The following is a 13,519-nucleotide window of genomic DNA, read 5'->3' on the forward strand; positions in this document are numbered from 1 at the left end:
AAGGCTCGCTTACTGTGGAGGGGGAGTGTTTGAATGTCAGGTCGCCGTCGGCAACGCCGACACCGGAATGGGTGGATATGCTGAATGTCTTGAATGCAAATGTCAATCTATTGCATAAAAGGTTAGACAAGGCAGAAGCTAGGGATCAGTCAGGAACCCAGTCCATGCCTGTCCCTGTGGCGCCAGGCCCGTCGGGGTCTCAGAAGCGCACCATATCCCAGATCGATGACACAGATACCGACACAGATTCTGACTCTAGTGTCGACTATGAAGATGCAAAATTACAGCCGAAGGTGGCAAAAGGTATTCGGTACATGATTATGGCCATTAAAGAGGTTTTGCATATTACTGAGGAACCCCCTGTCCCTGACACGAGGGTACACATGTATAAAGAGAAAAAGCCTGAAGTCACTTTTCCATCATCATTTGAGTTAAGTGAATTGTGCGAAAGGGCTTGGGACTCTCCAGATAGGAGACCACAAGTTCCCAAAAGGATTCTTATGGCGTATCCTTTTCCACAAACTGATAGGATACGCTGGGAATCTTCACCAAAAGTGGACAAGGCGCTGACACGCTTGTCCAAAAAGGTGGCACTGCCTTCTCATGATACGGCTTCCCTCAAGGAACCGGCCGATCGCAGGCAGGAAATTACCTTGAAGCACATTTACACTCACTCCGGTACTATTGCTAGACCGGCTATGGCGTCGGCCTGGGTTTGTAGTGCATTTGTGGCATGGGCAGATTCCTTATCTGCGGAGATTGACACCTTAGATAGGGACGCCATTCAAATGACCATAGAGCATATCAGAGATGCTGCCTTGTATATGAGAGAGACATTTGTTTATTAAGCTCCAGAATAAATGCTATGTCTATTTCTGCTAGGCGACTCCTGTGGACCCGGCAGTGGACGGGAGATGCCGATTCTAAGCGGCACATGGAGTCCTTGCCGTACAAGGGGGAGGAGTTGTTTGGAGACGGCCTCTCGGACCTTGTCGCTATGGCTGGTAAGTCTAATTTCTTACCTTATGTCCCCCCGCACCATACTAAGAAGGCACCTTATTATCAAATGCAGTCCTTTCGTTCCAATAAAAACAAGAAGGTGCGGGGATCGTCCTTTGTTACCAGAGGAAAAGGCAGGGGAAAGAAGCTGCACACAGCTAGTTCCCAAGAGCAGAAGTCCTCCCCTGCGTCTGCAAAGTCCACCGCATGACGCTGGGGCTTCCCGGGGGGAGGCAGATCTGGTGGGGGCTCGTCTTCGGTTTTTCTGCCACGTCTGGGTTCAATCGCAGGTGGATCCCTGGGCAATAGAGATTGTTGCTCAGGGATACAGGCTAGAATTCGAAGACTTGTCTCCTCGCCGGTTTTTCAAATCGGCTCTGCCGACTTCCCCGTCAGAGAGGGAGTCAGTGTTGACAGCAATCCAAAAATTGTATGTTCAACAGGTGATTGTCACAGTTCCTCATCTCCAGCAGGGAGAGGGATATTATTCAACCCTGTTTGTGGTCCTGAAACCGGATGGTTCGGTCAGGCCCATTTTAAACCTGAAATCTCCGAACTTGTACTTGAAAAGGTTCAAGTTCAAAATGGAATCACTCCGGGCGGTCATCGCCAGCCTGGAGGGGGAGGGGGATTGGATGGTGTCCCTGGACATAAAGGATGCATACCTTCATGTTCCAATATTCACCCCTCATCAGGCATTCCTGAGATTTGCAGTGCAGGACTGTCACTACCAATTTCAGACGTTGACGTTTGGGCTTTCCACGGCCCCGAGGATTTTCACCAAGGTAATGGTGGAAATGATGGTGCTCCTGCGCAGGCAGGGGGTCACAATTATCCCATACTTGGACGATCTCCTAATAAAGGCGAGATCTCGGGAGAAGTTGCTGGACAGCGTGTCTCTGTCCATGAAGACGTTGCAGCTATACGGCTGGATTCTCAATATACCAAAGTCCCAGCTAGTACCTACAACGCGTCTGACCTTTCTGGGCCTGATCCTAGACACAGACCAGAAAAAGGTTTTTCTTCCGATCGAAACGGTTCAGGAACTCATGACCATGGCCAGGAACCTATTGAAACCAAAGAAGGTTTCAGTGCATCAGTGCACGCGGGTCCTGGGGAAGATGGTGGCTTCATACGAGGCCATCCCTTTCGGGCAGATTCCATGCGAGGACTTTTCAGTGGGACCTCTTGGACAAGTGGTCCGGGTCCCATTTACAAATGCATCAAAGGATCACTCTGTCTCCCAGGACCAGGGTATCTCTCCTGTGGTGGCTGAGCAGTGCTCACCTTCTAGAGGGTCGCAGGTTCGGCATTCAGGACTGGGTCCTGGTGACCACGGACGCAAGCCTCCGAGGCTGGGGAGCAGTGGCACTGGGGAGAAATTTCCAAGGTCTCTGGTCAAGCCTTGAGACTTGTCTCCACATCAACGTCCTGGAGTTGAGGGCTATATACAACGCCCTGCGTCAAGCGGAGAAATTACTTCGGAGAAGACCGATTCTGATTCAGTCAGACAATGTCACGGCAGTGGCTCATATAAACCGCCAAGGCGGAACAAGGAGCAGAGTGGCCATGGCAGAAGCGACCATGGCCGCTGGGCGGAAGGCCATGTAAGCGCGCTGTCAGCGGTGTTCATCCCGGGGGTAGACAACTGGGAGGCGGACTTCCTCAGCAGGCACGACCTGCATCCGGGGGAGTGGGGACTTCATCAAGAAGTCTTTGCACAGATCGCGGATCGGTGGGGCCTGCCTCAAATAGACATGATGGCGTCCCGTCTCAACAAAAAGCTGAAGCGGTATTGCGCCAGGTCAAGGGACCCTCAGGCGGTAGCGGTAGACGCTCTGGTGACACCTTGGGTGTTCAGATCGGTCTATGTGTTTCCTCCTCTTTGTCTCATACCCAAGGTGTTGAGAATTGTAAGAATAAGCAGGGTCAGAACAATCCTCATTGTTCCAGACTGGCCACGGAGGACTTGGTATCCAGAACTGCAAGAGTTGCTCACAGAAGATCCGTGGCCTCTTCCTCTAAGGCAGGACCTGCTGCAGCAGGGGCCCTGTCTGTTCCAAGACTTACCGCGGCTGCGTTTGACGGCATGACGGTTGAACGCCGGATCCTAGCGGAAAAAGGAATTCCGGAGGAAGTCATTCCTACCCTGATCAAGGCTAGGAAAGACGTGATGTTGAATCATTATCACCGTATATGGCGGAAATATGTTTCTTGGTGTGAGGCCAGAGCTGCTCCTACGGAGGAGTTCCATTTGGGCCGTCTACTTCACTTCCTTCAAACAGGAGTGACCTTGGGCCTAAAATTAGGGTCCATAAAGGTCCTGATTTCGGCCTTATCCATTTTCTTTCGAAGAGAATTAGCCTCTCTTCCTGAGGTACAGACTTTTGTGAAGGGGGTGCTGCATATTCAGCCTCCCTTTGTGCCTCCGGTGGCGCCTTGGGATCTTAACGTGGTGTTACGTTTCCTCAAGTCACCTTGGTTTGAACCACTTAAAACTGTGGAGTTGAAATACCTCACGTGGAAAGTGGTCATGTTGTTGGCGTTAGCTTCGGCGAGACGTGTTTCAGAATTGGCGGCTTTATCGCATAAAAGCCCATACTTGGTTTTTCACGTGGATAGGGCAGAGTTGAGGACTCGTCCTCACTTTCTGCCAAAAGTGGACTCATCTTTTCATGTGAACCAACCTATTGTCGTGCCTGTGGCTACCAGGGACTTGGAGGATTCTGAGTCCCTGGTTGTAGTCAGGGCTTTGAAGATTTATGTGACCAGAACGGCTCGGATCAGGAAGACTGAAGCTTTGTTTGTTCTGTATGCGGCCAACAAGGTTGGCGCCCCTGCTTCAAAGCAGACTATTGCTCGCTGGATCTGTAACACGATTCAGCAGGCGCATTCTACGGCAGGATTGCCGTTACCGAAATCGGTTAAGGCCCATTCCACTAGGAAAGTGGGCTCTTCTTGGTCGGCTGCCCGAGGGGTCTCGGCATTACAGTTGTGCCGAGCAGCTACTTGGTCGGGGACAAACACCTTTGCAAAGTTCTATAAGTTTGATACCCTGGCTGAGGAGGACCTCCTGTTTGCTCAATCGGTGCTGCAGAGTCATCTGCACTCTCCCGCCCGTTTGGGAGCTTTGGTATAATCCCCATGGTCCTTACGGAGTACCAGCATCCTCAAGGACGTTAGAGAAAATAAGATTTTACTTACCGGTAAATCTATTTCTCCTTCATCCACTAGGGGCCACTGGAGCGTAGTTACAATGGGGAAATAGTAGGCAGTAATTGGGAGCTGGCACTTTAAAATTTCAACACTGAGGCTAGCTCCTCCCCTACTATCTCCCCTCCAAGCCAGTCTTAGCTTAGTGCCCGAGGGAGCTGGTTCACTTGGGTTTATCTGAAGAATTTTCTTTTTTCTTTTCTTTTCCTTTCTTACACTCACAGACTGGCAGCTCTGCCACTGCCAGTCTGCACCGCGGGAAGCTGCCGGCGGGGTCCCATCGCAGCTGCGTGCGGCTCGGGATGGGCCCCGGCTGAGGGAGACACTAAGCTCTCCTGAGCTGGCCGGACACCGCTGCGTGCGGCGCGTGTCGGGGCCACTCCATCCAGCAGAAGATTCCGGCAGCATGGCAGCGGTGAGTATCAGTGGCCGGACACCGCTGCGTGCGGCGCGTGTCAGGGTCACTCCGTTGGCAGAAGATTCCGACAGCACAGTATACGTGGCCGGACACCGCTGCGTGCGGCGCGTGTCGGGGCCACTACATCGGGACAGCGGTGAGTACAATTTATCCCCCTCCACTGTTGTATAATTTTACATTTACAGTGTGCCCACTGTTTATTTACTCAATTTAACTATGCAGTGTGCTCTATGTGATAGAGGGCATTTGTGGGGGCACTCACCCAGAGAGATCCCGGCTCCCCTCTAATAAAATTTAAAATGGGCGCCATTGAGGTGGGGGCGGAGCTTTAGCCCGCTCTGCACAGCGCCCGCTCTGTGCAGAGGGCTCAACGCTTCCCGGCTGCGGCATACATTGCCGGCGGGGGATACAGGACGCTCACCGCTTCAGCTACACTGAAGCGGGTTAGTTTTAAATTTGGCGCCGAACCGGGGGGCGGAGCTAACTCCCGCTCTGTACAGCGGGCTCAGCGCTCCCGCTCCCCGGCCGCTGCAGCATGCCGCTCACTGCTTCAATCACGGCCGCTGAAAGCTCCTTCCCCTACAATGAGGTACTGTACATACATAAGGAGCGGAAGGACCATAATCCCGCTTTGCTCAGCGGGCTCCCCGGCCGCTGCTCACAGTGCTCTATAGCCCGGAGGGATCTCTCCCTGCAGGGGAGACCTTTGCCGGGCATTTCATAGAAGAAGCCTGCTCTGTAACAGGAGCTGTGTCTCAGCTCAACAAGGTTCAGGGCTAGATGCATAAACAGGGCTAGTATAGCATATTAAGCAGGAACCCAGGTTTTCTCTACCCTATTGGCTAAGAGTGTATATTTATATCACCCTGGAATATGTATTTCTCTGCCCTATTGGGTTCACTATGTGTATAGATATATATGGTTCACTTGGGTTTATCTGAAGAATTTTCTTTTCTCTGACGTCCTAGTGGATGCTGGGACTCCGTAAGGACCATGGGGAATAGCGGCTCCGCAGGAGACAGGGCACAAAATAAAAGCTTAAGGATCAGGTGGTGTGCACTGGCTCCTCCCCCTATGACCCTCCTCCAAGCCTCAGTTAGATTTTTGTGCCCGGCCGAGAAGGGTGCAATCTAGGTGGCTCTCCTGAGCTGCTTAGAATAAAAGTTTAGTTTAGGTTTTTTTCTCTGACGTCCTAGTGGATGCTGGGACTCCGTAAGGACCATGGGGAATAGCGGCTCCGCAGGAGACAGGGCACAAAATAAAAGCTTAAGGATCAGGTGGTGTGCACTGGCTCCTCCCCCTATGACCCTCCTCCAAGCCTCAGTTAGATTTTTGTGCCCGGCCGAGAAGGGTGCAATCTAGGTGGCTCTCCTGAGCTGCTTAGAATAAAAGTTTAGTTTAGGATTTTTTATTTTCAGTGAGTCCTGCTGGCAACAGGCTCACTGCATCGTGGGACTAAGGGGAGAAGAAACGGACTCACCTGAGTGCAGAGTGGATCGGGTTTCTTAGGCTACTGGACATTAGCTCCAGAGGGACGATCACAGGTTCAGCCTGGATGGGTCACCGGAGCCGCGCCGCCGTCCCCCTTACAGAGCCAGAAGAGACGAAGAGGTCCGGTGAAATCGGCGGCAGAAGACGATCCTGTCTTCAGACTAAGGTAGCGCACAGCACCGCAGCTGTGCGCCATTGCTCTCAGCACACTTCACACTCCGGTCACTGAGGGTGCAGGGCGCTGGGGGGGGAGCGCCCTGAGACGCAATATTACAGTATATACCTTAGGTGGCTAAAAAGAATACATCACATATAGCTCCTGGGCTATATGGATGTATTTTACCCCTGCCATTTTACACAGAAAAAGCGGGAGATAAGGACGTCGTGAAGGGGCGGAGCCTATCTCCTCAGCACACAAGCGCCATTTTCCCTCACAGCTCCGCTGGAAGGACGGCTCCCTGACTCTCCCCTGCAGTCCTGCTTCAGAATCAGGGTAGAAAAGAGAAGGGGGGGCACGTTTGGCAGCAAATAAATATATTAACAGCAGCTATAAGGGAGTAACACTTATATAAGGTTATCCCTGTATATATATATATATATAGCGCTGGGTGTGTGCTGGCAGACTCTCCCTCTGTCTCTCCAAAGGGCTAAGTGGGGTCCTGTCCTCTATCAGAGTATTCCCGGTGTGTGTGCTGTGTGTCGGTACGCGTGTGTCGACATGTATGAGGAGGAAAATGAGGTGGAAGCGGAGCAGTTGCCTGTGTTAGTGATGTCACCCCCTAGGGAGTCGACACCTGACTGGATGATTGTATTTAAACAATTAAGTGATAATGTCAGCAATTTGCAAAAAACTGTTGACGACATGAGACAGCCGGCAAATCAATTAGTGCCTGTCCAGGCGTCTCAGACACCGTCAGGGGCCCTAAAACGCCCGTTACCTCAGTGGGTCGACACAGACCCAGACACAGATACTGAGTCTAGTGTCGACGGTGACGAGACAAACGTGATGTCCAGCAGGGCCACACGTTACATGATCACAGCAATGAAAGAGGCATTGAACCTTTCTGACACTACAAGTACCACAAAGAAGGGTATTATGTGGGGGGTGAAAAAACTACCAATAGTTTTTTCCTGAGTCAGATGAAATAAATGAGGTGTGTGATAAAGCGTGGGGTTTCCCCGATAAAAAACAGCTAATTTCTAATAAATTATTAGCACTATATCCTTTCCCGCCAGAGGTTAGGACGCGCTGGGAAACACCCCCTAGGGTAGATAAGGCGCTCACACGTTTATCTAAACAAGTAGCGTTACCGTCCCCTGATACGGCCACCCTCAAAGAACCGGCTGATAGAAGACTGGAAAATATCCTAAAGAGTATATACACACATACTGGTGTTATACTGCGACCAGCAATCGCCTCAGCCTGGATGTGTAGTGCTGGAGTCGCATGGTCGGATTCCCTGACTGAGAATATTGATACCCTGGATAGGGACAGTATTTTGTTAACTATAGAGCATTTAAAGGATGCATTGCTATATATGCGTGATGCACAGAGGGATATTTGCACCCTGGCATCAAGAGTCAGTGCTATGTCCATCTCTGCCAGAAGAGCGTTATGGACGCGACAGTGGTCAGGGGATGCAGATTCCAAACAGCACATGGAAGTATTGCCGTATAAAGGGGAGGAGTTATTTGGGGCTGGTCTATCGGACCTGGTGGCCACGGCAACGGCTGGAAAATCCACCTTTTTACCCCAGGTCACTTCACATCAACAGAAAAAGACACCGTCTTTTCAAACTCAGTCCTTTCGTTCCCATAAATACAAGCGAGCAAAAGGCCACTCTTTTCTGCCCCGGGGCAGAGGAAGGGGAAAGAGACTGCACCATGCAGCCGCTTCCCAGGAGCAGAAGCCCTCCTCTGCTTCTGCCAAGTCTTCAGCATGACGCTGGGGCTTTACAAGCAGACTCAGATATGGTGGGGGCCCGTCTCAAGAATTTCAACGCGCAGTGGGCTCACTCGCAAGTGGATCCCTGGATTCTACAGGTAGTATCACAGGGGTACAAACTGGAATTCGAGGCGTTTCCCCCTCATCGGTTCCTGAAGTCTGCTTTACCAAAGTCTCCCTCCGACAGGGAGGCAGTTTTGGAAGCCATTCACAAGCTGTATTCCCAGCAGGTGATAATCAAGGTACCCCTCTTACAACAGGGAAAGGGGTATTATTCCACGCTGTTTGTGGTACCGAAGCCGGACGGCTCGGTGAGACCAATCTTAAATCTGAAATCTTTGAACACTTACATAAAAAGGTTCAAATTCAAGATGGAGTCACTCAGAGCAGTGATAGCGAACCTGGAAGAAGGGGACTATATGGTGTCTCTGGACATCAAAGATGCTTATCTCCACGTCCCAATATACCCTTCTCACCAAGGGTACCTCAGGTTTGTAGTACAAAACTGTCATTATCAGTTCAGACGCTGCCGTTTGGATTGTCCACAGCACCTCGGGTCTTTACCAAGGTAATGGCCGAAATGATGATTCTTCTACGAAGAAAAGGCATCTTAATTATCCCTTACTTGGACGATCTCCTGATAAGGGCAAGAACCAGGGAACAGTTAGAAGTCGGAGTGGCACTATCTCAGGTAGTGTTACGTCAGCACGGGTGGATTCTAAATATTCCAAAATCGCAGCCGATTCCAACGACACGTCTCCTGTTCCTAGGAATGATTCTGGACACAGTCCAGAAGAAGGTGTTTCTCCCGGAGGAGAAGGCCAGGGAGTTATCCGAGCTAGTCAGGAACCTCCTAAAACCAGGACAGGTCTCAGTACATCAGTGCACGAGGGTCCTGGGAAAAATGGTGGCTTCTTACGAAGCGATTCCATTCGGAAGATTCCATGCAAGAACGTTTCAGTGGGATCTACTGGACAAATGGTCCGGATCGCATCTTCAGATGCATCAGCGGATAACCCTGTCGACAAGGACAAGGGTGTCTCTCCTGTGGTGGCTGCAGAGGGCTCATCTTCTAGAGGGCCGCAGATTTGGCATTCAGGATTGGATCCTGGTAACCACGGATGCCAGCCTGAGAGGCTGGGGAGCAGTCACACAGGGAAGGAATTTCCAGGGCTTTGTGGTCAAGCATGGAAACATCTCTTCATATAAACATTCTGGAACTAAGGGCCATTTACAATGCCTTAAGTCAAGCAAAACCTCTGCTTCAGGGTCAGGCGGTGTTGATCCAATCGGACAACATCACGTCAGTCGCCCACGTAAACAGACAGGGCGGCACGAGAAGCAGGAGGGCAATGACAGAAGCTGCAAGGATTCTTCGCTGGGCGGAAAATCATGTGATAGCACTGTCAGCAGTGTTCATTCCGGGAGTGGACAACTGGGAAGCAGACTTCCTCAGCAGACACGACCTTCACCCGGGAGAGTGGGGACTTCACCCGGAAGTCTTCCACCTGATTGTAAACCGTTGGGAAAAACCAAAGGTGGACATGATGGCGTCACGTCTAAACAAAAAACTGGACAGATATTGCGCCAGGTCAAGGGACCCTCAGGCAATAGCAGTGGACGCTCTGGTAACGCCGTGGGTGTACCAGTCAGTGTATGTGTTCCCTCCTCTGCCTCTCATACCAAAAGTATTGAGAATCATAAGAAGGAGAGGAGTAAGAACTATACTCGTGGTTCCGGATTGGCCAAGAAGGACTTGGTACCCGGAACTTCAAGAGATGCTCACGGACGAACCGTGGCCTCTACCTCTAAGAAAGGACCTGCTACTGCAGGGGCCTTGTCTGTTCCAAGACTTACCGCGGCTGCGTTTGACGGCATGGCGGTTGAACGCCGGATCCTAAAGGAAAAGGGCATTCCAGAAGAAGTCATCCCTACTCTGGTCAAAGCCAGGAAGGAAGTAACCGCAAAACATTATCACCGCATTTGGCGTAAATATGTTGCGTGGTGTGAGGCCATGAAGGCCCCTACAGAGGAATTTCAACTGGGTCGTTTCCTGCATTTCCTGCAAACAGGACTGTCTATGGGCCTAAAATTAGGGTCCATTAAGGTTCAAATTTCGGCCTTGTCGATTTTCTTCCAGAAAGAACTGGCTTCAGTACCTGAAGTTCAGACATTTGTGAAAAGGGTGCTGCACATACAGCCTCCTTTTGTGCCTCCAGTGGCACCTTGGGATCTCAATGTTGTATTGAGTTTTCTAAAATCACATTGGTTTGAACCACTTTCCACTGTGGACTTAAAATATCTCACGTGGAAGGTGTCGATGCTGTTAGCCTTGGCTTCAGCCAGGCGTGTGTCAGAATTGGCGGCTTTATCATATAAAAGCCCTTACTTAATTTTTCATTCTGACAGGGCGGAATTGAGGACTCGTCCTCAATTTCTACCTAAGGTGGTTTCTGCATTTCACATGAACCAACCTATTGTGGTGCCTGCGGCTACTAGGGACTTGGAGGACTCCAAGTTGCTAGACGTTGTCAGGGCCCTGAAAATATATGTTTCCAGGACGGCTGGAGTCAGGAAAACTGACTCGCTGTTTATCCTGTATGCACCCAACAAGCTGGGTGCTCCTGCTTCAAAGCAAGACGATTGCTCGTTGGATTTGTAGAACAATTCAACTTGCACATTCCGTGGCAGGATTGCCACAGCCAAAATCAGTAAAAGCCCATTCCACAAGGAAAGTGGGCTCATCTTGGGCGGCTGCCCGAGGGGTCTCGGCTTTACAACTTTGCCGAGCAGCTACTTGGTCAGGGGCAAACACGTTTGCTAAATTCTACAAATTTGATACCCTGGCTGAGGAGGACCTGGAGTTCTCTCATTCGGTGCTGCAGAGTCATCCGCACTCTCCCGCCCGTTTGGGAGCTTTGGTATAATCCCCATGGTCCTTACGGAGTCCCAGCATCCACTAGGACGTCAGAGAAAATAAGATTTTACTTACCGATAAATCTATTTCTCGTAGTCCGTAGTGGATGCTGGGCGCCCATCCCTAGTGCGGATTGTCTGCAATACTTGTATATAGTTATTGTTACAAAAATTCGGGTTATTATTGTTTGAGCCATCTTTTCAGAGGCTCCTTTGCATTTATCATACTGTTAACTGGGTTCAGATCACGAGTTGTACGGTGTGATTGGTGTGGCTGGTATGAGTCTTACCCGGGATTCAAGATCCTTCCTTATTATGTACGCTCGTCCGGGCACAGTATCCTAACTGAGGCTTGGAGGAGGGTCATAGGGGGAGGAGCCAGTGCACACCACCTGATCCTTAAGCTTTTATTTTGTGCCCTGTCTCCTGCGGAGCCGCTATTCCCCATGGTCCTTACGGAGTCCCAGCATCCACTACGGACTACGAGAAATAGATTTATCGGTAAGTAAAATCTTATTTTTATTTTCAGTGAGTCCTGCTGGCAACAGGCTCACTGCATCGTGGGACTAAGGGGAGAAGAAACGGACTCACCTGAGTGCAGAGTGGATCGGGTTTCTTAGGCTACTGGACATTAGCTCCAGAGGGACGATCACAGGTTCAGCCTGGATGGGTCACCGGAGCCGCGCCGCCGTCCCCCTTACAGAGCCAGAAGAGACGAAGAGGTCCGGTGAAATCGGCGGCAGAAGACATCCTGTCTTCAGACTAAGGTAGCGCACAGCACCGCAGCTGTGCGCCATTGCTCTCAGCACACTTCACACTCCGGTCACTGAGGGTGCAGGGCGCTGGGGGGGAGCGCCCTGAGACGCAATATAACAGTATATACCTTAGGTGGCAAAAAGAATACATCACATATAGCTCCTGGGCTATATGGATGTATTTTAACCCCTGCCATTTTTACACAAAAAAGCGGGAGATAAGGACGTCGTGAAGGGGCAGAGCCTATCTCCTCAGCACACAAGCGCCATTTTCCCTCACAGCTCCGCTGGAAGGACGGCTCCCTGACTCTCCCCTGCAGTCCTGCTTCAGAATCAGGGTAAAAAAGAGAAGGGGGGGCATTTTTGGCAGCAAAAAACGATAATAACAGCAGCTATAAGGGAATAACACTTATATAAGGTTATCCCTGTATATATATATATATATAGCGCTGGGTGTGTGCTGGCAGACTCTCCCTCTGTCTCTCCAAAGGGCTAAGTGGGGTCCTGTCCTCTATCAGAGCATTCCCGGTGTGTGTGCTGTGTGTCGGTACGCGTGTGTCGACATGTATGAGGAGGAAAATGATGTGGAGGCGGAGCAGTTGCCTGTGTTGGTGATGTCACCCCCTAGGGAGTCGACACCTGACTGGATGATTGTATTTAAACAATTAAGTGATAATGTCAGCAATTTGCAAAAAACTGTTGACGACATGAGACAGCCGGCAAATCAATTAGTGCCTGTCCCGGCGTCTCAGACACCGTCAGGGGCGCTAAAACGCCCGTTACCTCAGTGGGTCGACACAGACCCTGACACAGATACTGAGTCTAGTGTCGACGGTGACGAGACAAACATGATGTCCAGTAGGGCCACACGTTACATGATCACGGCAATGAAAGAGGCATTGAACCTTTCTGACACTACAAGTACCACAAAGAAGGGTATTATGTGGGGTGTGAAAAAACTACCAATAGTTTTTCCTGAGTCAGAGGAAATAAATGAGGTGTGTGATAAAGCGTGAGTTTCCCCCGATAAAAAACAGCTAATTTCTAAAAAATTATTAGCATTATATCCCTTCCCGCCAGAGGTTAGGGCGCGTTGGGAAACACCCCCTAGGGTAGATAAGGCGCTCACACGTTTATCTAAACAAGTAGCGTTACCGTCTCCTGATACGGCCACCCTCAAAGAACCAGCTGATAGAAGGCTGGAAAATATCCTAAAAAGTATATACACACATACTGGTGTTATACTGCGACCAGCAATCGCCTCAGCCTGGATGTGCAGTGCTGGAGTCGCATGGTCGGATTCCCTGACTGAGAATATTGATACCCTGGATAGGGACAATATTTTGTTAACTATAGAACATTTAAAGGATGCATTACTATATATGCGTGATGCACAGAGGGATATTTGCACCCTGGCATCAAGAGTAAGTGCTATGTCCATCTCTGCCAGAAGAGCGTTATGGACGCGACAGTGGTCAGGGGATGCGGATTCCAAACGGCACATGGAAGTATTGCCGTATAAAGGGGAGGAGTTATTTGGGGCTGGTCTATCGGACCTGGTGGCCACGGCAACGGCTGGAAAATCCACCTTTTTACCCCAGGTCACTTCACATCAGCAGAAAAAGACACCGTCTTTTCAAACTCAGTCCTTTCGTTCCCATAAGTACAAGCGAGCAAAAGGCCACTCCTTTCTGCCCCGGGGCAGAGGAAGAGGAAAAAGACTGCACCATGCAGCCGCTTCCCAGGAGCAGAAGCCCTCCCCTGCTTCTGCCAAGTCTTCAG

General features: G+C 50.6%; 1 protein-coding gene across 14 annotated transcripts in view; it reads left to right on the forward strand.

Annotated features, from left to right (window-relative positions):
• Window positions 1-13,519, forward strand: part of TSPOAP1 (TSPO associated protein 1) — a 941,658-nt gene that overhangs the window by 69,871 nt on the left and 858,268 nt on the right. Inside the window, exon 1 of one of the 14 annotated variants that reach the window (XM_063956203.1) lies at window positions 5,076-5,219. The exons of the other annotated variants lie outside the window; for them this stretch is intronic. The gene's annotated coding sequence lies outside the window, so the exon portion shown is untranslated. Of the gene's footprint in view, window positions 1-5,075; window positions 5,220-13,519 lie in introns of those variants that run through there. 14 annotated transcript variants of the gene reach the window in all.

Source organism: Pseudophryne corroboree, chromosome 2 (genome assembly GCF_028390025.1).
Source record: "Pseudophryne corroboree isolate aPseCor3 chromosome 2, aPseCor3.hap2, whole genome shotgun sequence".
Lineage (NCBI taxonomy): Eukaryota > Metazoa > Chordata > Amphibia > Anura > Myobatrachidae > Pseudophryne > Pseudophryne corroboree.